We start from the raw sequence: 27,130 nt of genomic DNA on the forward strand, positions 1-27,130 counted from the left end.
ATTGCATGAATGAAATTCACTTTATTTAAGCAGTAACCTTTTCATTAGCAATCTAAACACTGAATGGTGACATCATCCACCAAATGTACCTTCTATTTCCCTGCACATAATCTGGAGAAAGATTTGTAGAATGTATCTGATAGGATAGATTACTGGGCAGCAGGAAAACAGTTGTAAAAGATGCTTGTGAAGTCCAAATCCTTTTCATACAAAGTGTATTGTAGTCAGCATGCCTAAAACGCTGGAGACCTAAAACATCTGCTTGAAATCTGCCGATAACAAGAGAGTAAATGTGAGCTTCCCTAGTGTTTCAAAATATCTATGTATTTCTACAGGTTTGAATAAATGTAACCTATAAACTTATATGTTAGCAAATGCATTGCACAACTTAGACCAAGAGAGCTACTGGAAGCTCCTGGTTAGGAGCGTCTGACTTTCTGTCGTCAGTTGTGGAAGGGGGGCGGGCTGGGCTCAGCAGACCCCAGATAAGAAGTCAAACCATTCTAAAATGGTCTGACTCCCTATAATAGGAATTGCCAGGGCACTCCTGGTGTCATTAACCACTATAACAAACTATAGGTGAACATTTTAACTCATTTTGCTGCAGTAATTTCCTTGACTTTGAGCTTTGGGATCTTTTTGTAGATGCGACAGAGCAGAACCTACATGTTAAATTGAGCACTATGAACAGGTGCTTTCAGTAATTGAGAATGCATTAAAAAAATAAATAGATGATGAATCAGCTCAGCAAGCATGTACCTCAAAGCAACCCTGAATAAAAGTCATTTTACAGTCACAGAGAATGAAATTGTGTAAGAAATTAAAGTGCTGCAGTATAACCACAGGTCAGTTTTCCTATCTATTCTCCACTCTGCTGCTTCCATATACAAAGGAAAAAGAAAACAATTTGGTGTCATCAGAACTTTTACACCTTTGCAATATTTTAAAATTAACTCATATTTCCTTAGAAATAGTCACCAGAGGACTCAGGAGAGTGAATATGTTCATATTATTACTAACAGGGGTGGACTAAACCCTTGAGAAGATCGGTCATGGACAGAAGCCCCGAGGCGGTCATGAGAACGTTTGAACAGCCATGCTCTGGCTCCCTAGCCCCAGTTAGAAAGCTATAATTGCACATGAATTGCAGCGATAAGTTGCGCAGCCACCATTCCTCCCTGCACCCACCTCACCTACTGCAGCTTCTATGCTCCCTGCACTAACTACAGCCCCTATGCATTCTAGCACCCATTACAGCTCTCATCCCTCCCTGCACACACCTTAGCCTATATCCCTCTGTACCCACCTCAGCCCCCCCCCTGTGCTCACCACAGCCCCTATGCCCTCTGCTCCCACCACAGCCCCTATGCCTTTGTGCACCCTCAACAGCCCTATCCCTTCCTGTACCCCCTACAGCCCCTACCCATTCCTTTACTGAACCCACTGCAGCCCCTATGCCTACCTGCGCACACTACAGCCCCTATACCGCTCAGCACCCACTACAGCCCATATATCCCCTGCACCTACTACAGCCTTTATGTCCTCCTTCACCTACTAAAGTCCATATCCCTCCAAACACCCTTTACAGCACCTATTCAATAATACAACCTCTATAGTGTGCCACCGTAATAAAATCACCCACAAGTATGCTCAGCTACATCTTCTGAGTACAAATATACCCTTAATGTATGCCCTATATGATATCTTGTGGAAGTAACAGTGCCAAGAGAGGTGAGGTGATCTTTTCAGCTTTCATACAGGTGTTTTTGGGTCTTCTCACGGTATATCAAATAGCATATTCTAAATCTTAGTGTGGGACTATTTTTTCAGTAGTTTTTACCAAATGTAGTGTTTTTGTGAGGAAGGCTGAACTTGATGGACACATGTCTCTTTTCATCCTATGTAACATTGAGATTTTGCTGCATATTTTGCAATCCTTATGTGTGTATCTGTGGGTATCTGTCTAACACTTAAGATGGTACTTAGATATGTCTTCTGAGTATAGCAATACACTCATGTGTACCTTTGCCAGGTATATGTGGGTGTTGAAGGGGCAAATATTATACACAGCCACCCATTTCATGTTTTTTTTTCAGACTTTGAACTTTGATGCTGGATCCAAGCCTGGTTTTGGATCATGTTTGCAGCTTTCTAGTTCGAATTACCCCACAAAGGCCTACCATTTCCTAAAGTAATGGTAAGTAAATTTCCCTTTCAACAACCCAGGGTACATGGTGGTGTTGAAAGGGAAAGTTTTTGAAAGACACTAATTTCATATTTTTTTCCAAAGTTGATGATGAGCCTATGTTTAATTTTATATCATTTTAGCAGCTCATGTACATTTCCAATACATAATTCCCATTTACATGATATATTCTATCTATCTACCTATCTATATGTATACAGGGAAATTCACACAGCCCCATTATAGATGCCAGAAGTTCTACAAATCCCTCAAAATTATGGAATTGCTAAAAGCTGTTTGTGTGAGGGGCAACCATTTTCCTAAAAATATGCATTTTACCATTCAGAGCCTTAATAGTAAAGTAAATATGGGCAATTTGCATCTAACACTTTATTAATTAAGGTGAGAACTGTCAGCAATGCAATGTAAATTGAAAAGGAATTTAAAATTTGAGGTCAACATTGCTAAACTGGAAACATTTCTAAGTCAACCATGCTTCAAGTTTGGCTTCTCTGGTATTACATATGAAATTCACTTTGAATTACAACTCCAGTAAACAATCCTGATCATGTTTATGCTGTTTTTAATTTTTATATTTGCCTTTGAACTTGTGAGACCCACCCTACAAACACCTTCATATATCCATTGTGCTGGTAAATTTATGATTTGAGTTTGGGTATAGAAATATTAATTGAAAAGGTGTTTTATTTTTTATTTTTTTATTTTTGTTTTTCACTACCACAGCAGCTATAAACTAGAAAAGCTACAATTTCTGGGGAAATTGTGTGAAGTGTTCTTGCCTCCACCAGTAGTCTAGAACTGGAGTGGGCGGAGTAACTGTTATTATTTATTTATATAGCACATTTAATTGCAATGTTGTTGCCCAAAGTGCTTCACAGTTTCATTAAAACATACAGTTATAAAAACATTAGCAGGTGTACAAAAGGCTCTGTCTATGACATCACTTGCTGCTCAAGCCTGGCACAGGTCAGAGTATTTTGGTGGTTGCCATCTTCAAACGGTCGTATTTTAAAAACTATAAATCCTACAGCGACAGTACCTATTTTGAGCCCTTATACCCCTGTTCCTCTTTACTATCAAAATATTATTTTCTAGGGGATCCATATTGCTGGTGTTTGAGTGTATAACAGAGCTACAGAGCAATAATACTAACAGTAACTATTATTATTTAATTATTATTAATAAAACGCCAACAAATTCTGCAGCCCTGTACAATGGGAGGACTAACAGACAAGTATTTGTAACAAGTTGAGTTGGCTGCACAGGAACTAAAGGAGTGAGGTAAATTGAAACAAGAGGTAAGGGGGTAGGATAGATTTCATCTACAGGAAAAGTAGGTTGATAGAATAGTTTACAATGAAGGCTTAGTTTTTAGGATAACAGAGTTGCAGGAGAGGAAGCAACTTGAGTTACCAATGTGTGACAGAGGGAAACCTATTAACTGTTTAATTGATATGCTTTCCCTAAGAAGTAAGATTCCAAAGATTTTTTGAAAGAAGGAAGAATGCGTGAGAGTCTAACTGAGAAGGGAAGTCTTTGAGAAGTCTTGAAGGTGACCATCAGAGGTGCGAGTATGAATGGGGAAGAGACGCAGGTCAACGGTAGAGCATAGAGGCCGCGAAAGGATATACTTGGATAGTGAGGATAGGTAAGAGCAGCATTATGTAGAGATTTGTAATAAGTACCAGAATTTTAAATTGAGTCCTATATCTTACAATAATACAGTGTAGGGACTGACAGAGGGTGAGGCGTGGGAGGTGCGGGCAATATTTTTGAGATGGAAGTGGCAGAAATTATGGCACCTTACATTTCTCAGAACAGCCCCACCACTGGCCGCACCCTTAACCCCTTAAGGACCAAACTTCTGGAATAAAAGGGAATCATGACATGTCACACATGTCATGTGTCCTTAAGGGGTTAAAATGTTAGTGTCCCCACTAGTACATTTGAAATGTTGAAAGGTAACACTCATGCCCAGCCACTCACCAAATACTGTTGCTTCAATCTCAAAAACACAACTCGCATTCGCCCTTATCTAACACATCATCTCTTGGCCCTACGCTTTGACAAAGATCTGCATCTATCCTCTGTTCTTATTCGCAACTTCCACTCGTAACAAGCGATGCCAACCCTCAGGATTTTACTAGGGCTGCGCACATCCTATGTAACTTCCTTCCCTGCTCTGTTAGACTCTACCCCAGTCTCGGTTCCTTTAAAAGATCATTAAAAACTCATGTCTTGAGGAAAGCATATCAATTAATCTGTTAATAGCTTTCCCTAACTACATCTAGGTAACAGACCTCTGCTGCAACTGACACATCAAAAAAAACTAAGCCTTCATTTTAAACTATTTTAGTAATCTACTTTTTCCCATACATGAAATACATCCTACCTTTTCCCACTCACTCTAGAATGTAAGCTTATTTGAACAGAGCCCTCTACAACCTATGTTCCTGTGAGACCAACTCATCTTCTAACAAATACTTGTCTATAAGTCTGCCTATTGTACAGCACTGCAGAATTTGTTGGCGTCTTAGTAGTAATAAGTAGTAATAATAATAATAAGCAGCGTGGCGTCATGTAGGCACTTATATTTAAAAATCAGTCAAACAGATCTTATTTTATCTTTGAAAGCAGTGAAACTAATTGGGTATTGTTTTATTACCTAGGGATTCCGAGTTATGTGCATCATGTTATTCAGAAATGCTGCTGATGTACTCGCCTATTTCCTCTGACATTTCCAGTTCCTTGATGGAAACAGCTGTAAGAGTAGAGAAGTGCACATGTATTGGTTTGTCTTGGATGCATTTGTATACTTAAATAATATGTCAATCTTCCTATGCCCTCAACCACTATTGTCATTATAATTTAACCTTGAACTAAATTATGATGATTGAGACTCAAGAAATTCCACTGGCAAATAGAAATTTAACCCTGGAGAGTAGGTTTACCATGGTGAGTGTGCCATTTACTCGTCAGGCTTGTGGTGCTAAGTAACTTTTAATGCCTGACAAGTAGTGGAGGGCTTGACATTTTAAGTCCTGATTGTAGACACTACCAAGTGGGTAGAAAAGAAACTGAATTAATAGGAGGGATCATTTTTTAACTTTGTGTCTTTATTAAAATTATGACTTTCCCTCACGAAACAGGCTTAAAATAAAATAGTTAAATGCAGAATTCCTGAACCAGTATCCAGCTTACATACTATTTTAAAACCTAGAATTAACCTGAAAAGCTTTGTAGCCATATCTGTTCTAACTTAGTAAGGGAGATGGAAAACATTATTTATAAGGAAAGGCTAGAAAAACAAAATTTGTTTACCATAGAAAAAAGGTCCCTCAGAGGGGATATGATAGCACTGTACAAATATATACAGGTCACTCAGTACAAAGCGCAATGAGCAATTAGCAGGAATATATAACAGACAAGAGGTCAGCCATTAAGACTGGAAGAAAGGTGTTTTTGCTTAGATCATTTGAAAGGGTTCTTTATTGTAAGAACAATAAGATGTGAAATTATCTGCCTTAGGAGGTTGTGTTATCAGATTATATAGATAAAACCAAAAAGCCGTGGATGCCTTTTTGCATAAACACAATATTCAAGGATATAATTGATGTGTGTTAACAGGTTTTTGGTCCAAGGAGAATTTTAACTGCCATTATGGACTCAAGAAGGATTTGTTTCCTTCTTGTTTTGTTTTGCCATCTTTTGGATCAATAGCATAAAAGAATGGGTTTTAAAGTTGTACTTAATTGGCTAAGTAATGGATTGGGCTCCAACACGAGACTTATAAATGCCCACTACGGTTAACAATCATTTAACCCACTTTACCAAAGTTGGGATGGAAACAATTAGAGAAACAAGATCATCTTTACAATCAGAACTCCGTACAATTTTTTTTCAATACATTTTTCTTTTATATTATAATACATTTAATGCAGGACTGTTGCTGCCATTTTTTGGTATATGAACAAAAGTTTTTCTGCTAACTGGGTGGTTTGGACACAGAGCACAATCAGAGAGTTCTGAAGATGAGAGTCACTATTAATTACATAGGTTGCTTCTAATGTAACGTTACAGGCTTGTTTTTCTGTACATTTTCAGTCACTGGTGATTTCAAAATTGTAATTCAGTTCTAAGGTAGCTGATTCCACAGTGAACCATTGACAGATCTCCAAGTGGTAATTCCAGACAAACATACTAAAGCTTGCTTAGATGAATTAGACTAGTATTTTTAGGTTGAGTGAATTACATATTATACCTAGGGGTGGAGTTAATGCAAAGCTGAGCAGCCACAGTTTCTGAGCTGTACATGGACTTTGTATTAAACCTATACCTACCAAGTGTTCCTATTTAGGAGGGGCAGTCCCTATTTTGGACCCAAATCCATCTGTCCCTCTTTCCTTTTTAACTGTTCCTCTTTTGTAGGAAATCGGCAGTCTTTTGTTTGTTTTTTTCCAGAATTTATACACAGAGCTCCACAGCAAACTACAATAAATGGGCTCAGAAATCAGTGTGTGTAAATAAGATACATTGTTTTTGTTCTAATACATTTTAGTTGCATACATTGTTATTCGTAAGTCACCTAAAATCTCTCAGAACAGGCCTGCCCATGGCCACACCCACATTCACACCTCTAAAATTACAGTGTCCCTTTTTGTCCATTTTAATTGTTGGGAAGTATGTTAAATCGGCTGCAGCCACCTATTTTTCCTGCAGCGGTGTATACTAGTTTCCCTGGAACTGTGTGTACTTTATACATAATAACATCTGACTCAGCTGGCCAGAGAAGAGCGATTCCGGTGGGAGGCGTGTAAAGGGGGGAAAGCCAGTCAGAACTATCCCGTGCTTGAGTCCAGATGGGGTCAACAACACCACTGCCCTCTGCATCATGTTCCATTATGTTGTAAATATTCACTAAACAATCCAACATACCCTCCACCTAGCAACACATGTTGAAAACTAAAGCCCAACAATCTTCAGCATAAACTTTCACAGTTAGAGTAATATGTTTATATGTGTCTCTCAGTTGCTTTAAATTCAGGCATTTGCAATAATTTAAATAAAACAAACTCCAACAATAACAAGTACCAGATAAAAAAAATCTCATCTATTGCACTGAGCCTATCACTGACTACCACTGAGAGAAATGTTATCGAAATGCACCTTGCTAATGCATTTCTCTTAATGGACAGTGTAATGGTAAGCTAGCCAGCCAATGGTCTATAGAGGATTGTCTATGGAGATTTGGACTATGAAGGATGCAAAGGCTTCACAGGATCTTCCATAGACATCAATGTTGCACTCAGCAATGACATGGTTCCTGGTGGATAAAGTACCAGGAGCTCAAGAAAGAAGAGGACAAATCCCATGGGTGATAACTTGAGGTAAGTATATGAACCTTCCACTGCTCCCATACACCCGCCCACCCAGATTGGGAATGTCATCCATGGGGTCTTTGCAAAATATCAAATGAGCCCTGAAGGTGACTGAACCCCAATAATGTAAAAACTAGCAATTAAACATAAAATATACTGACAGTTAAATAATACAAGTGCATAACAACAATTAAAAGACACTTAAGTAAAATGCTATAATTTACAAGGACTCAGCAAGACAGGTTTCCCGATGGAACCTCTAATTAGCGCTTGCAAATGATCTAATATAATAATAATTCATTGAGTTAGAGATGGGGCTCTCATTAGGCACTCTTTTTATACCCCTGCATATTGCATATGCCACTTTCTTAGGGAATAGTTTCCTTTTACGCTTGGTAGAGAGAGTTGTAGGTAACAAGAGCAAATTACAAAGGTGGAGTCTTCTATTTTATCAGTAATTTTACCAGCCAGGACAAGACAGACAGGCTTCATTAGACATGTGCAATTAGTTTTGTTCCGAATGCAAATTTGTACGAATTTCGGAAATTCAGACATTCGGATGCTTCAGAAAGTCAGAAGTGCCGAAGTGTCTACCTGCCTAATTTTTGAAGTTCCGAATTTCGGAATGCCGAACCGACCGGACCGAATTGCCACAGTGCTTCGGATTTCTGAAAAGTGGCAAAGCAGGAGAGGGTTGGGGTAGGGTTAGTGGTTGGGGTAGGGATAGGTTTAGGGTTAAGGCAAGGGTTAGGGTTAAGGGTTGGGGTAGGGTTAGTGGTTGCAGTATGGTTAGGGTTAGGGGTAGGGTTAGTGGTTGGAGTAGGGTTAAGGTTAGTGGTTGGAGTAGGGGTAGGGTTAAGGGTTGGGGTAGGGTTAGGGGTTGGGTTAGTGGTTGGAGTAGGGTTAGCGTAACCCTAACCCTAACCCCTAAACCTACCTCTAACCCTACTCCTTAATCCTACCCCTACCTCAACCCTAACCCTTCCCTAACCCTACACTTACCCGAAGTCCCGAATTTCAGAATCTCGAACCGAATATTTCCCCATCCCTAGGCTTCATGTTATGTTATGGTAATGGTTTATCACAACAGGGAGAGTGTGAATTTAAATGATGTTATTAACAATACATAATTAATACTATATAAGTTTACGGCTAATCCCTCTGTAAGCCATTTTAAAACAGGGAGGCATCAAGTTTAGTAATTTCAGACTCTCAAGAGTTAAAGGATTACTACAAGCATCTTAACCACTAAAGCCCACTATAGTGCTTACCATGTAAAGCGTACTCTAGCCCTGTTTCCTGGCAATAGGGCAAACCGTTTTGCAACAAATTGCCCTCTAACCTGGATCTCTGCTGGATAATATGGATCCTTCCGGCTCTAATGACGTGTATCGCCAAGACCATCTCCATTAATCCAATGAAGGCAATTCTGTGCATTTAACCCCTTAAAGACCAAACTTCTGGAATAAAAGGGAATCATGACATGTCACACATGTCATGTGTCCTTAAGGGGTTAAATAAGCACAGAATTGATATGAAACAACCCAGAATCTCTTCATCCAAATTGGCTAATGACACCCCAATGATGCAGCAGCAGAGGGGTTAAACTCTGTATGTCCTTTTTTCAAAAGCGAAATTCTACACCTACGGACTCCAAACACCATGACTACTTGAAATTACTAAAAGTGGTCATGGTACTTTGGGTAACCCTTGTTGCTCTTTTTTAAAGCCTTATTCCAAGCTGGGATACGGAGTGCTACTTTTTCAAAGTGAAGAAAAGGGCTAGCAAAATGAGTTGAGGATCGTTACACAGGAAGTCTATTTATATGACAGGAAGCCCACTTTAAAATTGTAGGACAATACAGGACACTGGCATTTCAAAAGACTTAGTTCTGCCAGATGCAGAAATGAGCTGAATTCCTAACTTAAAACATTGTGGATTTCTTTATATTAATTATTTAAATTCAAACATTTGAAGAAATAAGCTTAGAAGTACATTTCCCTCTGTAAAATATTTTGTCATGGGTGCTCTTATTTCCTATGTATGAACCCACGCATGTAAGTGTAAACTACATACTGTATTAGCAATGTGCTAAGATCAGTGTGGTCCCTGAGCATTCAGAAGCCCCAGTTTATGTTGAACCATTTCTAAACAGTTTGATATTAAAGCAGTGGATGTCACCATGGAACTCTATACAACATTACCGCTACAGTATGTTGCAGTGCTTGTATTGCTTCTTGTTCCACGCCAAGATCTATGTTGGAGCATGTGGATTCACAAATTCCCTGATTTACTAAATTGTTAAAGGTTTAGTTACAGTAAAAGTACAGTTGTAATCAAAATTATCCAGCCCCCGTTCAAAATCAGGTTTATTGACAAAACTAACAGACTTTCAGCTGTTCGCAATGAACAAATCAAACAAAAGCAATTGAAATAGCTCCACACAACAAATGCAGCCCCAGAGCATCACCAAGGCAGCACCATGCTTAGGCAGAGGGTTCTTTTCAGCATATGCTTTTTTCTTCTTCTTCCAGACATACAGCTGATCCATTGGGCCAAAAAGTTCCAGTTTTGTTTCATCTCTCCACAGAACCGAATCCCCAAACTTCTGTGGCATATTTATGATTTTGAGCATACTTGTCACGTATTCATCCGCTTATAAAAATGTGATTAATGGAATTTACTGTTCAGACAGGAAAAGTTGTGCCGAACAATAGTACTGTCCTGACAGGAAAAGTTGTGCCAAGCAGCAATCAAATCAACAGGAAGGTTTGTGCTGAGCAGCATTATGCAAATGGGAACCTAGTAACTGCCTTTGGGGTCAGAGGCCGATTACAGCCTATCAGATCTAGAGGTATTTAGGTCCAGTTCTCATCCTGCTCAGTGCCCTGTCGTGGTTTCCCTTGTGGTTGTCTGAGAGCATGTTATTTATTCTGGTAATTCTGGTTATTTGACTTTGGCATTGTTTTTGACTTCCCTGTTTTCTGGCATCCCTGACTCCTCGCTTTTCCTTATCGTTGTGTCTCTTTCTGTATCCCATTACCATTCCTGACTATTTTTTGGTACGTTAGTCTGGCCATTCTAAGGTCGGGTATACGTTACCTATCAGTCCTCTGTGTTATACAATTCTACGTGCTGGATCATACTGTAATCCTGACAATACTGGAGCCGACTTTCATTGTGCTTTTGGGTCAGTAGTGGTGTACGTATTGGGGTATAGAAACCTTCTGCTTTTAGTACGCACCTTACTGTGCTCACTCAAACCTCAGTGCCTGTTGCCACCAAATCTTACTGCAGGTCTTTTGCAGGATTTTTCACAACCTGCTTTCTCCTCCTTTTTCTCACGCTTAGGTAGTATAACCACTGTTCCTTTTAATCTGAACTTGCAAACTTTGCTTCCAACAGTGTCTCTAGGAACATTCAGTGCCTTCACTATCTTTTTGTATCCTTTTACTTGTTTGTGGAGGGTGATGATCTCTTCTCTTAACTTTGTGGACCATTCTTTTTACTTAGCTATATTTCTAACATCAGACAAATGTGACAGTCAACAAACCCCTAAACAGTTCAGGTACTTCAAGTGTTCCAGCTCAAGCACACCTGGTGCAAATAATGAAGCCCTTGATTATTTGCATCAGGTGTGCTTGAGACAACGTAAAACACTCTGAGGTGTGGGTATCCAGGAGCTACGTGATATTATAGAATATATGAGAAATTAGGTAAGTATAACCTTAAGTGCACAACCTTGTAATGTAGGATGTGCACTTAAGGTTGTGCACTTAAGGTTATACTTACCTAATTTCTCATATATTCTGTATAGTGATGTCCCGAACGGTTCGCTGGCGAATAGTTCCTGGCGAACATAGCTTGTTCGCGTTCACCACGGATGGCGAACATATGCGATGTTCGGTCCGCCCCCTATTCGTCATCATTGAGTAAACTTTGACCCTGTACCTCACAGTCAGCAGATACATTCCAGCCAATCAGCAGCAGACCCTCCCACCTCCTAGACAGCATACAATTTAGATTAATTCTGAAGCTGCATTCATTTTTTTTGTGTTTGTGTTTATTATACATTATCCTCCATAGCCAGTAACCTGTGTTTATTATACATTATCCCCCATAGCCAGTAACCTGTGTTTATTAAACATTATCCCCCATAGCCAGTAACCTGTGTTTATTATACAGTATCCCCCATAGCCAGTAACCTGTGTTTATTATACATTATCCTCCCATAGCCAGTAACCTGTGTTTATTATACATTATCCTCCCCATAGCCAGTAACCTGTGTTTATTATACATTATCCACCCATAGCCAGTAACCTGTGTTTATTATACATTATCCTCCCATAGCCAGTAACCTGTGTTTATTATACATTATCCCCCCCATAGCCAGTAACCTGTGTTTATTATACATTATCCCTCCCATAGCCAGTAACCTGTGTTTATTATACATTATCCCCCCCATAGCCAGTAACCTGTGTTTATTATACATTATCCTAATGTATATAGGATATAGAATGCACACCATAACAATCTCAAAAAAATATTTAAATTTTATTATGTACAAAAAAGTACCAGAATGTAAACATATAAGAAAAAATAAATATAAACAAAGTAACAGAAGTAAAGGCAGATACAATAAAATAATAGTAATAAATTACCACAAAAATCCTTACAAGCCTCAGACAGAAACACGAGTCACCAAACCCCCCCAACGTTTCGGCACCAACTGGCTGCCTTTATCAAGGGTACCTGGCCAGTTGGTGCCGAAACGTTGGGGGGGTTTGGTGACTCGTGTTTCTGTCTGAGGCTTGTAAGGATTTTTGTGGTAATTTATTACTATTATTTTATTGTATCTGCCTTTACTTCTGTTACTTTGTTTATATTTATTTTTTCTTATATGTTTACATTCTGGTACTTTTTTGTACATAATAAAATTTAAATATTTTTTTGAGATTGTTATGGTGTGCATTCTATATCCTATATACATTTGAATATTTAAAGCACTTGAGGGAGTGCTTATATGGTTTGCACCTGGCTGTTTTTATATTGTTTTGTCTCTCCATGTGCTGTTGATTTGAGAATATTATACATTATCCTCCCATAGCCAGTAACCTGTGTTTATTATACATTATCCTCCCATAGCCAGTAACCTGTGTTTATTATACATTATCCCCCATAGTCATTTATCGTTGGACCTAGGCAGCCTGATGTCTTAGGCCGGCCCAGAGAGTGAGTGAGTGAGTGAGTGAATAATATAATATATATGTTCAGAAACATATTAGTAATATATGTAAATCGGGTTCATGCAAAGAGGGTGAAAAGGTATTAAAGAAAAACACACTTATTGCATCAAATTTACAAAGCCAAACTTTTAAAAGCTTTTAAAAGCTTTCTTCATTTCTTTCTCGGGATGAGGAATATATCGGTTGTAGACTGAGGATTTCCATCTGCCCAATCTTTTAATAATATGCACTGGAGTGTCAGTGTTGAAGGAGACCAAAGCTGCCCCTATTCTAAATGAAAGACCTGAGACATGGATACAACCCAATCTTAGGAGTAGTGTTCTGATGTAGAAGATTAATTTAGCCGTAGTCAGAGGGATTCAGTGAGAGTAGTGGTTAAATGAGTGTGGCATGACTGAGTGTGGGTAAGTAAGAGTCAAGTATTTAACCCCTTAAGGACCAAACTTCTGGAATAAAAGGGAATCATGACATGTCACACATGTCATGTGTCCTTAAGGGGTTAAACTGGGCACTAGTTCTAGGTGGGATAAAGTGGTATAGTGGATGGATGAGTAGTTTGGTTCGTTTTAGAGGTTTGTAGAGAAAGTATATAGTGATCATGATTTTTAGCGATTTCCAATATTTTTAAGGTGGTCTCAAACAAACATAAATGCTATATCAAATTTGTGGGAATATCGAATAGTCGCGTACAGTAAATCAGAGAGGGCTCAGAATATCGAACCATCGATCGGTATCCAACCTTCTGCAAATTGCGGTTGTTTGCGGTGCGTTAAACGGGAAGTTTGGTCTGTCACTGTGAAGCGGGCGTAACCCTTACACTACCTGATCGATACAACATCATACCTGATGTTTTAAAGTACGTTATTCCAAACAATTTAGGAATGTTAGGTGATGTATGCCCTTTAAGGATTAAAACCAGACTCTGTAATTTTCCATGGGAGTTTTGCCATGGATCCCCCTCCGGCATGCCACAGTCCAGGTGTTAGTCCCCTTGAAACAAATTTTCCATCACTATTGTGGCCAGAAAGAGTCCCTGTGGGTTTTAAAATTTGCCTGCCTATTGAAGTCTATGGCGGTTCGCCCGGTTCATTTGCGGAAGTTCGCGTTCGCCGTTTGCGAACGGAAAATGTTATGTTCGCGACATCACTAATTCTGTAATATCACGTAGCTCCTGGATACCCACACCTCAGAGTGTTTTACATTTTTTCAGTATTTAAAGGATTAGGTGAAATCCTATTTTTCCAGTTTCAGAGCTCTTCATACTATTGTTATTATTCCCTCTTATATACTCTTCTGTTTCCTCTTGCCAACTTCAGAACACCATATGTGCTTGAGACAACACGTTTTGCTTATTTGTGTTGTTGTGAGGGATTCTATTCAAGGGGTTGAATAATTTTGAGACTGGAGGAGTCATTGTAAGTTGCATTTTCAGTTGAATTCAGGGAAACCACTTGAAGCATTCATTGGATGCTTTCCTATGGGGAGGTCTAAAGCGCGCGCGGCAGAGGGGAGCGTAGGCCCAGCGCCGAGGGACATTGGCACTAGGATAAGGTAAGTAAAGAGAAATTCCAAGTGAAATTTACATTTAAAGGGACACTATAGTTATTGGAATACAGCTTAATGTTGATATTCTGTTGACTACAGTCTGTCCCTGCAGGCTTTTTTTTTTATATTCTTTATTTTTGATGTGCATAGCATAGTCAGAAAAATGGCACATACATTGGTAATTAAGCATTGATAAGCAATATATGGTAGTCAATGTAGATACAGGAAACTGCACATTTAAAAAATATTTTTTTTAGAGTAAAACAAAACAGTGCTAGACTTAAGAAAGGAATACAAGTAGCTAAGAAGAGTATAGGCACTGTGAAGGCGTATCAAAGATTGATTAACAGAAGTCAAGTAGCTTTGGTTACATGCTGAGATCTTTATCACCTTGGGGGTCTAAAGTAAGTGCTAAGAAATGCCCAGAACTTAAGTAATGGGGATGCACAGTATTAAACTAAGATCTGCTCAGAAACAAAAACAATAATAAACATAAATATTGCTTAGCATGTAAGCCTTGGTAGTGAGTGACTGAAAGTCAGCGTGAGTCAGTCAATGCCCTCCAATGTTATTGCAAAGTCCTGCTACAATTTTACTGCCAGTATTGTCAGGTGTGTCATCCAGATGGTGTGGTGGAGAGGGCTTGATAAGGGCAGCGATTTCCTCAACAGGGTACTGGCCTTCTGGGTAGATGCAGGGTGAGGGCTCCTAGGTGTGCCATGCACCACAACAGCACCACTGGGTTGTTCCCGATGCCTTCCTCCCGCTCAGGCGTGCTTCAGGACTGGAGCTGTGGCTGTTCGTTGGATCCTGCTGGTAAGTCATTGGGTAAGTGGTCTTTCTGCTCACCACTAGAAGGCAGGCTGAGGTGTTGGATTAGTTTGTCCCAAAGAACTGCATAGCCCATGGTGCTTTAGAAGGGAAAGTCAGCATGAGGTTTATCGGCAGGGCCCCCCCCAAGGTGAGGACCGGGATCACCCCCACTGGTCCAAAGAGGGAGGGTGGAAAGGGCCAGCAACTCGTGGAGCTGAGGATCTATCCCAAAGTAATTGGACAGGATAGTAGAGTGGCGGCCGTCCACTCCACTCACCACCGGAGTAAGCCTCAGCCATGGGGACAGAGGTAATATACGGGACCAGCACTGCTCCTCCTTTTAGACCATGGTTTCCAGGTGTCTTATAGGTAAGTTATCTGATTTGGTGAACTTAAAAGTAGAAAAGTTGCTAGAGCTGCTTGTTCATGCATCCACACAGCATGGCTGTCCGCCCCACTCCCACCCACACCCCACAGACTTTTTATTGTAAACACTGCCTTTTTAAAGAAAAGGCAGTGTTTATATTACTGCCTAGTAATACTTCTACTGGCAGTCATTCAGATGGCCACTAGCAGTGCTTCCTGAGCCAGTGCTGCACAGTGTGCAATACTGACGTTCAGCGTGTCCACACTCTGCACGGAGACACTGAATGCTCCCCTATGGGAAATATGGAAAAGCATTGGATTGCCTGAGATTGTCAAATCTGATGATTTTATCCAAGGAGTGGACTGGCACGGCGCTGGAAAAATGGTAAGTGAACTACCTTTTTAAAGTAAGGAGAAGGGGGCTGGGGACCTAAAATGTGCTTTTAAACTTATAGTGTAAGGATTATATTGTTATATTCCTAACACTATTGTGTACCTTTAAAGCCATAAGAGCCACACGGGGAAACTTCTCTAAGTCCGCTTTGCTTGTCAGTCAGCTACAGAAATTTCCATTCAGCCTAATTTGAAATTCACTTTGAAGTCTCACTTTAGTAAATAACCCTGTAATACTGCAGGCTATTAACCTTTTCATGTCCCCAGCCTCCCCACAGTCACAGCTTGACTGGTAAGAATGAATGATACTAATAGGTCTACATACAGACTTAGTCAGTTAAATTCCCCTTCATCTTACTTTAAATGATGTATTCTTATTCTATTTCTTCGGGAAATGCTCTTATATGTCAATAAACAAACTACTTTTGATAGAATGAAAAGTAGAAAGTTAAGGGACATAATCTTGGAAAAACATTTGCTTTTTAAATATATGCCATTATAATCCTCATGGGATGAGCTGTCTTTTGGCATTTACTCGTAGCTATGTGTAAGTAGAAGACTTGTTTTTACATGAATTGATAGATGAGACCCTAAATTAGGCCCTCTAGTATTAAATTCATATGTAAACTAAGCTCTGTTGCTGAGACAAAAGTGATACAACTTTATTGGCTAACCAGTGCAGACAGTTGCTGTGACAGTTCCAGCTGATTGGCTGCTGGCCACATGAAGCATTGCGTGCCCACATCCTGGCATAAGATGTCACATGGCTGGCAGTGTAAAGAAGGAAAATTCAGCAATTTGACGGAAAACAATGTTATTAAAAGCAACAAACAAAAAAAAGCATCAGCTCAAGCAGCAATGGTCAGCACTGATACTAGCTGAAAACATCAGCAGAAGGCTCTCTGTCTATCATTTCCTCGCAATGCTAGCCTAGTATCACAGGTTTTGCTAGATTCTAGAAACACCTTGGATTTGGGCACATAGGAAAGCTTAATGACCCCTAAACTGACAGAGGTGGGGACATACCATGACTTTTCATGTTTTTCCCAGTCATCTCTAACTACGAGTAGCGTGCTGCGTTTGGTCTCCAGGATCTCACCGCCAGAAACAAGCATATGCTGCACAGCCAGGTATTAGATGTAATGTAATCGCACATTACTAACTATGTACAGCAATGTTCTGTCCGCAATATGCCCTACCGACAGTCACCTGGCACACCCTCCCCCAAGCAGTTCCATGCTGTGCTATCCTACTGATCTTTCTTTTTATAATAATTGGTTGCTTTGAAAAGCTCCTGCCTGACATAAAAAAAAAGAACCAAGCACTAATGTTATCCCTCGCCACCAACTGTATAGATTCAGGGCTAAAGAGCCCTACATCTGGGGCTTTAGACACCCCCATCAATGCCTATCGGTACTATAATTTGGCTAATGTGCTTGGGGACACTCACTTGGGGCAACCTTTGAGTTGGACCAATCAAATCAGTTTACATTGAACAGTGAGTTGGCATCAGGGGTCTCCAGGCACCATAACTACTTCAATGCAATAAAATGGTTTTGATGCATAGATTATCACTTTCAATCACAGAAGTAGACATTAAAAAAAATAAACAAATAAACCTGTTATGTCGCTTTATATGCATTCATATACACAGTGAACCAACTTATAGGAACAATTCAGAACACACCCAAATACCTGGAAAGCAGTACAGGATTGTAATGGTAATACACAGAAGAGGGGCAGGGCAGCATACAAGATCGGTACACCCATTTGTTTATTACATAATAACAGAGAGGGATTAAAAGACTCCACAAGGCCCTAGGCAGGTTACCAGTTTGGGACCCCTCTTTCATTCTTCAAATAGGGATGCTTCAGGGGCGATCCTTGGCAGGTGCAAAGGGTGCACAGCGCCAATGCTAGGAAACTGAGACAGAAAGAGGGCACCATTGGCGTCGCCAGGGAGGAGGAGACCCCAAGTCTAAAATGTGCCATTAGCCCCCAATGCCCTGTTCTATACCTGGCCACCTACCCCCCAAAAAAACATGTAATAAAATATTTAGAGGGTTTGGAAGCACAGCTTCAAGTCATGCCTCCAAGTCCTGTGGGTATGAGAGAAAGAATCTTACTTTCTGGTTCTCATACTGTAACATACCGTGATATCATGCACGCATGCAATGTGGTCAGCCATAGTGAATTATTATATTCTATGATTCGCTATGGCAGAATCTTAGGCGCATTGACACGAGCACCGCGCATGTCCCTAAGGTGCCCAAGAGATGAAGAGCATTGGATTGGACATCACTCCAAAGAGAAGGTTGCGGCAACACCAAGGGAAACTCGAATCTGGGGAAAGGGTGAGTAATTAGTTCATTTTATTTATTTTGGTTTTATATTTACAGGGGAACCTAAATTACAAGGAGAAACGGGGCTACAGATATGTATTCCTAATGCTGCACTGTTCCTTTAATGGGACCAATTTAAGGTTCTATGGCCCCTGTCTAATCTCAGTGACTAACTATAAAATAAGTACATGGTAGGTAACAAAGTATCTTTAGATGGCAACATTAGTTTATTTTGTGCGAAAATATGCAATATATACACCCTTTGTATTGGGTTAACCTTTTACTGTTTAAACTGAGGAGTTCTGCAAGAGTTAAATATAATTCCTCCATGGCTATATCTGTGGAGGGAATGTAAACACTGTTTAAAGTGGGCATTAAACAAAATACACAAAAGTACCCAACTGTGGCTAGTTATTGAGACATGATCACGTCATGATTTACTTCTCCTTTATTGGCTTCGCTGCTAAGTTTTAAAACATAAACAAAAAGGGCAACACCCTCTTTCCTCTGCCTTAACTCGAGCGAGAAAAGTCAAAGGACCAGCCCATACACAACTAAATACTCTGTTAGTAGGCATTATGTGAGAGCCTCCTGTACCTGCACTGGGCTGGAGAGGGGCAATACAGACTAGCAGACATAGTGAGAGCATCCTGTACCTGCACAGGGCTGGAGAGGGGCAATACAGACTATCAGACATAGTGAGAGCCTCCTGTACCTGCACAGGGCTGGAGAGGGGCAATACAGACTATCAGACATAGTTAGAGCCTCCTGTACATGCACAGGACTGGAGAGGGGCAATACAGACTATCAGACATAGTTAGAGCCTCCTGTACCTACACAGGGCTGGAAGGGGCAATACAGACTATCAGGCACTGTGAGAGGCTCCTGTACCTGCACAGGACTGGAGAGGGGCAATACAGACTGCTATCAGGCACTGTGAGAGGCTCCTGTACCTGCACAGGACTGGAGAGGGGCAATACAGACTATCAGACATAGTTAGAGCCTCCTGTACCTACACGGGGCTGGAGAGGGGCAATACAGACTGCTATCAGGCATTGTGAGAGCCTCCTGTATCTGCACAGGGTTGGAGAGGGGCAATACATACTGCTATCACAAATTACACAGGACTGGATAAAAGCAATACAAGCAGCAAGCCTCAGATCTGGTGAGTCCCATTTCTTATTACTGTATTCTGCCTGATTAACGATCTGGCTCTAAGCACATGAACTGTCAGCCAGCACTGTGACCAACATTGGTTTCTTCACACCATGGATTTGCTCGTGAACGCTTCCCTGGTCTGGGGATGGGAAGTGAGAACTGCAGGGCTTGGCTGGGTGTTGAAGCCAATGTACTGTTTATATAATAAGGCAGACTGGTGGAGGCTTGTGTGCTGCAGAGACTTGCTGTGCCTTGCTTAGTGCATCCTGCCGGTGCTCAGAGCCAGGGAAGGTCTGAGTGAGCTTAGCCTATACCTGCAGCGCTGTGCCTTTCTATACTCTCACACTCAGCCCTGCTTTTCACACTGTGCTCCCCCGGTGAAGTGAGCTGTGTTTATGGTAGCACCCCTGTTTTGGGACAGAAATAGACTTCCTATTGACAGGAACGCCTACCATGAGCAGCCTGAGCATTGTGGGGATTGGACTCCACAGCAGACACTTAAGGTTTGTGTTCCAGGATGCCATCTCAGTAAGTGAAGCAAATACTTGCCAAAGTCCAGGAAATGTAAGCATTGCTGTCTGAGATGGCAGTTACTGCATTGTTACTTAACCACTGCTTCCTGTCTCCCCCTATACCCAGTCTATAGGTGCTAATAATAATAACACTGGCAGACCCAAACATGTCTATCAAGCTTTCTGTGCATTACAGATACACATTCTTGTTTACATTCTATCTTGGAATCCTGCACATTGCGGGCTGCTAACGTGAAGGGTTGAGTCAGATGGAGCTGTTGCTTTAAAATTTACATAGGAGACTTGTATTGCTTTTAACCCTTTCAGCCTGGGAGGTATACACAGCAGCTTGCTGGAAGGGCTACAAAATAATGGGAACTTCTTCTACCAGCTCTTCGGTGTCGTTGGGTGGACCGCAGCTGTTCCAGGGGGTGGTCTGGTTCTGCATGTCTCTGGAGGGAGATGGTTTACTTTTTTTTTTTTTTTCTCAGTGAAGCTGGAAGGAGGGCTTGTTAAGAGGAGGATGTTGTGATTGGGTTTGCTGTCTGCTGCCTGGGATTCACTGCAGGCAGAACAAAGCGAATGCTACTCTCCAGCCTTGGCTCCAACAAAACCCTAAGCATTGGCAACTGATAGGATCATGCAGGCACCAAGGAGCTACTGACTGTGCTAGGTAATGCTTGCTATAAATCAAGTGGGAATCAGAAACAAGAAGGCAGCCTCCGCTGTGGAACTGCTAGAATTGCAGGCTGCTTTGTTGTTGTTATTATTAATTCCAACTATATATTACTGGGTCACCCATAATCCTTTTTGGGGTTTCAAGTATTCAGACTTCCACTATGTGCAATGATTTATTTATGCATGCATATTGGATGCTGTCAATTGGTGCTAGTTTGACATTGTTTTCATGTGGGATTCATTATACATAAATAAAGGAATGTCTGTGATCTAATGGCTGAAGAATTCATAATTTTGGCTGGGTTAGTTAAAATATGCAGTCCTATGCCGTAGCCATATTGATATTAAGCACTGTTTGGTTAGGGTAGATATGTCCAATTTAATTGATTTTCTTTTTTCTTTTTTATAATTGTGTATGTGACATTTGGACATAGATTAGGTCCATGTACTTCATGGGAGCGAAAACCATTCACCATGTGGTTTTCACCTCTGTGGCAATCATAGTGTTGCATTTTTGAGGCTCCTGAATTCTTTATGTCTCATTTCATGCCTATCCTATTGTGTGACTTATGCAGTCATTCTTCCAGAGATAGTGACTTTAGTGAGGCTCTTTAAATATATCAATAACTGGATTCATAGTTTTAGGGTATACAGTCTAGAAATTAGAGTAAATGATGCCCTTTGGAAAAGATTAGTTGACTTGCTTGGTTTAAATGACCATATAACATATACCCATTATTGTATACTGGAATGCATCTTATAATATATACTATTTGTTTGTGGTTAACAGCTGCAGTGAGTATGGTTTTAAAAATATATTCTATAATACTCCGTTTCCCAGCACAAAACTATCATTTGCATATTAACTATTATTACTTAAGGTGGCGTGCCTTTTGTCTTGCAGTTGAGGAAAAAAAGCTTTGTTACAAGATGTTGATATCCTGACACATTAACTATGTTACTGTATGTTTACTCTAGTTACAGTATTGATTCATTCTTTACACAGCTTTTCAAATCAGATTTTACAGGTTATTAATAATACATTTTGAAATATACCCATTAATTAAGCATTTTAGTTATAGGTGATATGGGTGCTGCAGAGTAGTGACTGTGACATCATCTATTTTCCCCCTTCTTCTTTAAAGGAGTAGGATACAGTTTTCATTTCCAGTGATACCTAATTGGCACATGGCTTATTTTGTTAGTGTCTTAAAATGTTTGAGAAAATGTAACTATATTTGCAAAGTCATCTGTGGCGGTGTGCTCGCAGATATGTTTTCTTTAAATTTTATTCTAGTTTGGAAATGTGATGGTCCTATAATTAGCAATAATGGAGACCGATCTTAATAACTCATTAACCATTATCTCACCATTGTTTTTAAACACCAATTTAATGTATAAGTAGGCCTATGGTAGAGTTTGATCTCACAATAGTCATATATTCAGGCGGTTAACAGCAGAGGCAATAACTAAAAAAACATACAGTAAATAGCCTAAAGATAAAATTTCATCCTGTTGGCAATTTTAAACAATACCCAAAATTGGCCCTAATGTATGGCCTTCTCACATATAATGCCAACTTATTTTGTAATAGTGGTGCAGGATGTGTTGGCAGCATATCAGAAATTCTAAATACAATTTGTAATTTTCTTCTGCATACATTTTTACTTGATATGTTATTCTTGTGTGTGTGTGTGTGTGTATAATTAATATATATATATATATATATATATATATATATATATATATATATATATATATATATATATATATATATATATATATATATATATATATATAAAATTAGCCGTATTAGTCCAGTATATATATTATGTATTGTGTTTATAGTTTTTGAATTAACCTGTCATAAGTGTTAATTTTAAAGGAACCCTATAGTGTTCTCCTCCTAATATATATTCAGCTACCCAAATCTTAAGTCTTTTGCCAGCTTCGAGAGTGAGTCCCTTTAGACGTTTAACTTGCCTCTTGCAACGTCACGCAGACAGTTCTAAATGCGTCATCCAGTGCTCCTCATAGAAGAGCATTGGAGGTAAAAAGTGTTTGCATGACAGCGCTTGGCTCTGATTGAAGGTTAGCTGTGAGAACAGAGCTTTCACAGTGGAAGCACCACTAATGGCTGCAAGGCAGGCATGTGTCTACCGCGAGGCAAACAAGGCAGTTTCCAGGGGGCGGCAAAAACGCTGCCCCCAAATACCTTGTTTGCCTCATTTTATGGGAGCCCAAGAGCTGGCTGGCTAGCCACCTTTGGGCTCCCCCGGGCAAGCGGCGAGGGCGCACTTTCCCCTGAGCTCTCTCTGCTCAGCTCCCTCGCGCGACCAGCAGTAATGCCGGGAGCTGGAATATGACGTAAGATATGAGAGCTCAGGGGAAAGTGCTCCTTCGCCGCCCGCCAGCCTGCACGTCCGGCCGCCTCCCTGCCCTGCAGCCCCACTGGACCCCAGGTGAGAAATCCACCCAGCTATCCCAAAAGGCTGGGTGGATTTCATATTTTAAAAAAAATAGTAATTGTGAGTGGGGGAAATGTGTGTGTGTCAGTGAATGTGAGTGAGTGAGTGAGTGAGTGTGTGTGAGTGAGTGAGTGTCAGTGAATGTGAGTGAGTGTGTGTCAGTGAATTTGAGTGAGTGTGTGTGTGTGTCAGTGAATTTGAGTGAGTGCGTGTCAGTGAATTTTGAGTGAGTGTGTGTCGGTCTGTCAGTGAGTGCGTGCGTCTGTCAGTAAGAGTGTGCGTCTGTCAGTGAGTCTGTCAGTGTGTGTCCGAGTAATAGTGTATGTCTGTCTATCAGTGTGTCAAATCAGTGAGTTTGTGTATGTCATTGTTTGTCAGTGTATATGAGTGTGCGTCTGTCAGTGAGTGTGCATCTGTCAGTGAGTGTGCATCTGTCAGTGAGTGAGCGTCTGTCAGTCAAAGTATGGCCTTGACAGGAAGGGGTGGGGAAAATTTAAATTGGGGGGGTTGCCCGAGCACAGTTCTGCCTAGGGCAGCACAAATCCTAAATACACAACTGCTGCCAGGTAGACAGCCACTATCTACTACGCATCTACTAAACTACAATGCTTTATATTGCAGGGTTAAAACTAAAGGACCACTGCACACAGATAACTTTATTGGGATAAAGTGGTCCTTTAACTGAAATCCCCATCATAGGCACCAAATATATAATCTAACATGAAATAAACAATATATTAATATGTGAGGTTTTTAGATACTAACGCTACATACCTCCAGTCCAGTACTACCATACTCACAGTTCTGGGGGTGTTACACTGTAACGCCCACCTCCAGTGCCAACTGTGTCCTGCCAGCTGTGTGATTTTAATTTGCATGGGGAATTTCCTAAGCAGGGCAACCCTCCTCCTTGTTGCCAACACTCCGGCTTTATTGCCAGATTGCATTTAAAAACAGAGTGACATCAGTTACCCTATACTACTAAGCCAGCGCTAGAAACTATATAACCACAGCGATTTACGATAGCATGCATAGAACATACAATGTATCATTTGTATATGTATGTACATATGGTTCATGATGCACTTATATAAGCATACTTTACCACGTGTTCATGATTACCTCTGGCGTCAGAGAACCATGTGTTGGGAGTCCTTTAAAAAAAACAAAACTTTTTTTTATGAACGTTTAAAAATTGCAAAGTACTTAGAACAAAAGTGATAAAGGTAAAATCAGCTACAATGCATTCCATCCATGACTGTTTAATATTTTCTTTTTTCTATTTTGCCAGTGATTTGGCTTTAACAATAAATATATTGTTTGTAATGTGATCATTAAATTCTCATTTATAAATTGTAAACATGTCTTCCATGGGTGATAAGTTTACATTCAGAAATAAAATATATTTAATTCCAGTACAATGTGCTGGGAAACCATCAGCAAATGTTTAGAATAAAATATATACTTATCACAAGCTGCAGCAGCGACAGTGTTTGAGAAGGTCAAAATGGTGCGTAGCGAAATAACTTTTTATATATACATTTGATAGAGCTTTGGCCATCAATGTATAAATTACAGTTTCTTCTCTTTACCCTAATGCCAAATCATGCTGCTCATGTTAGGTGCACTTTAAAAGAACAGGTATGCTGTCTGCTGCAAAATAATTCACTAAAAATGCTGTCTTACTTTCTAGATGACATTTTCCTCCCTACCAATAATTCAAGGACTAATATAGGCACCAAGACCACTTCATCTCATTGAAAAGGGTCTGGGTGCAGTGGCCTTGTAGTTTTAACCCTGCATACTAAAACATTGCAATATTGTACAAACTGCAATGCTTACATTGTAGGGTTAACACATCTGTAATGACTGTCTTCCAGACAGCTACTAGAAGTGCTCCAACTTCTATAACTGAGTGAAATTCTGTCATTTGATCAAATGACTGTCATAGATAGTATTTGATATGCACATTTGGCATTTTGACGCGCATGCGTACTAGCCTCCCAATGTTTCCCTATATGTTAAAAGAGGTCAATGGGACTGGATTCGTAGCCTCTATTAAGCCGTGTAGCTACTTCCTTTTAGTTATTTTGTGTAGAATATATATGACCAATAATAATTCTGAAATCTTGCTCACCTCTTAGCACAAGATAACTATTTTGGCAATTTAGAAACTGTAAAGTAGAAACATCATGTGCAAAATGTGTATTGAAAGGTCAGCTGCAGATAACTATTACAATGTAATGTGTGCATTTGCTTGTGATGAGATTACATGCTTTTCTTGTTTCCTGCTTAGTGCTGTGGGTTGCTCTAATGTCTGTTTGGTGCCTGCATTACATTCTGGCAGGGCCAGCCCAAGACATTGTGCTGCCTGAGTCCAAAGATGAAATGCTGCCACCGCCCCCCGCACCAAAAGCACATCAACATCCATTATGTTATGCAGTGTGTGGTAAATGCAATGTCTGTTTGTGTAGTGGACGCAGTGTGTGTATTGTGTGTAGTGAATGCAATATGTGTGCGTAGTGGATGTTGTCTCTTTTTGTGTTGTGGATGTAGAAAAAGGTCTTTATGGTCAGTGTTTACATTGAAATACCTACAAGAACAACTACATTAAATTGTTGTTCTGCTGACTCTAGTGTCCCTTACATGCCTGCAAGTGTGCGAAAAATGTCTGCTTACAGGCTGCTTACAGACAGGAAGTTCCACTGGGTGATATCATTCCTTTGTTGTATTATTATTGTATTTGTTCTGGTGAGTATAATCATTACTGGCAGGCATTTTCATGCAAACGCTGCCTTTTGAGAGAAAAGGCAGTGTTTACATTGCCCCCTCTGGACTCCTCAGATGCACAGTATGCAGCACTGCCATTCAGGGTCTGCACACTCTTCATGGAGACGCTGACATTTTCTCATATATATGCATTGATTCAATGCATCTCTATGCGGAGGTGCTGATTTGCCAAAATTGCATTTGGCCCCTATGGGTATGCACTGGATTGGCTAAAAATCATATAAGAATAATCCCCATGATGGCATACCATTTGCAAAAGTAGACAACCCAGGTTATTGAATATGGGGTATTTCCAGTCTTTTTAGTAGTCACTTATCACAAACACTGGCCAAAGTTAGCGTTCATAATAGTTTTTTGCATTTTTCACACAAAAACAAATATGAACACCAATGTTGGCCAGTGTTTGTGACTAAGTGGCTACTAAAAAAGACTGAACATACCCCACTTGCAATACCTTGGGTTGTCTACTTTTGCAAATGGTATGCCATCATAGGGGTAATTCTTATTCCTAGGCTACCATGCAGTCTCAAAAGCAACATTACCAATCTGGCAAATTTGAATATGAAAAAACTGAAATGCAAGCCTTATATTTGACTCTCTAACATTCCAAAACACCATAAAACTGGTACATGGGGGGCACTGTTCTACTTGGCAGACATCACTGAACACAAATATTAATATTTCAAAACAGTAAGACGTATTCCAACAATACTATATTGTCAGTGAAAGTGCCATTTGTGTGTGAAAAATGCAAAAAACTTCACTTTTGTTGACAATATCATAGTTGTAATACAATTTACCATTTTAAAACACAAATATTTGTGTTCCGCAAGGTCCCCCGAGTAAAACAGTACCCCCCATGTACAGGTTTTATGGTGTCTTGGAAAGTTACAGGGTTAAATATAGTGCTTGCTAATTAAATTCTCTGGACTTTCTGCCTGGGTTGTCAGGCATGTACCTCAAATTTTAAATTATAAAATCACATAGTTATGTTAAAAGAATACATAAATATACATGTAGAATTCTAATGTGCATATATGTATTTAAATTCTACTTGTATACTTATGTAAACATTTAAATATATATATATATATATATATATTTATTTGTATTTATGTATAGATATGTATAAAATGTCATTCTAAGTGTTTTTTTTACATGTGTGTGTGTGTGTGTGTGTGTGTGTGTATGTGTGTGTGTATATATATATATATATATATATATATATATATAT

The 27,130-nt window shown here is 39.9% G+C and overlaps 1 protein-coding gene across 2 annotated transcripts in view; it reads left to right on the forward strand.

Annotated features, from left to right (window-relative positions):
- Window positions 1-19,144: 19,144 nt before the first annotated feature.
- RNF152 (ring finger protein 152) overlaps window positions 19,145-27,130 on the forward strand; it is a 36,632-nt gene continuing 28,646 nt past the window's right edge. Inside the window, exon 1 of one of the 2 annotated variants that reach the window (XM_063451822.1) lies at window positions 19,145-19,455. The gene's annotated coding sequence lies outside the window, so the exon portion shown is untranslated. Of the gene's footprint in view, window positions 19,456-20,178; window positions 20,634-27,130 lie in introns of those variants that run through there. The other variant, XM_063451823.1, reaches the window with a different exon arrangement.

Source organism: Pelobates fuscus, chromosome 4 (assembly GCF_036172605.1).
Source record: "Pelobates fuscus isolate aPelFus1 chromosome 4, aPelFus1.pri, whole genome shotgun sequence".
NCBI classification, from domain to species: Eukaryota; Metazoa; Chordata; class Amphibia; order Anura; family Pelobatidae; genus Pelobates; species Pelobates fuscus.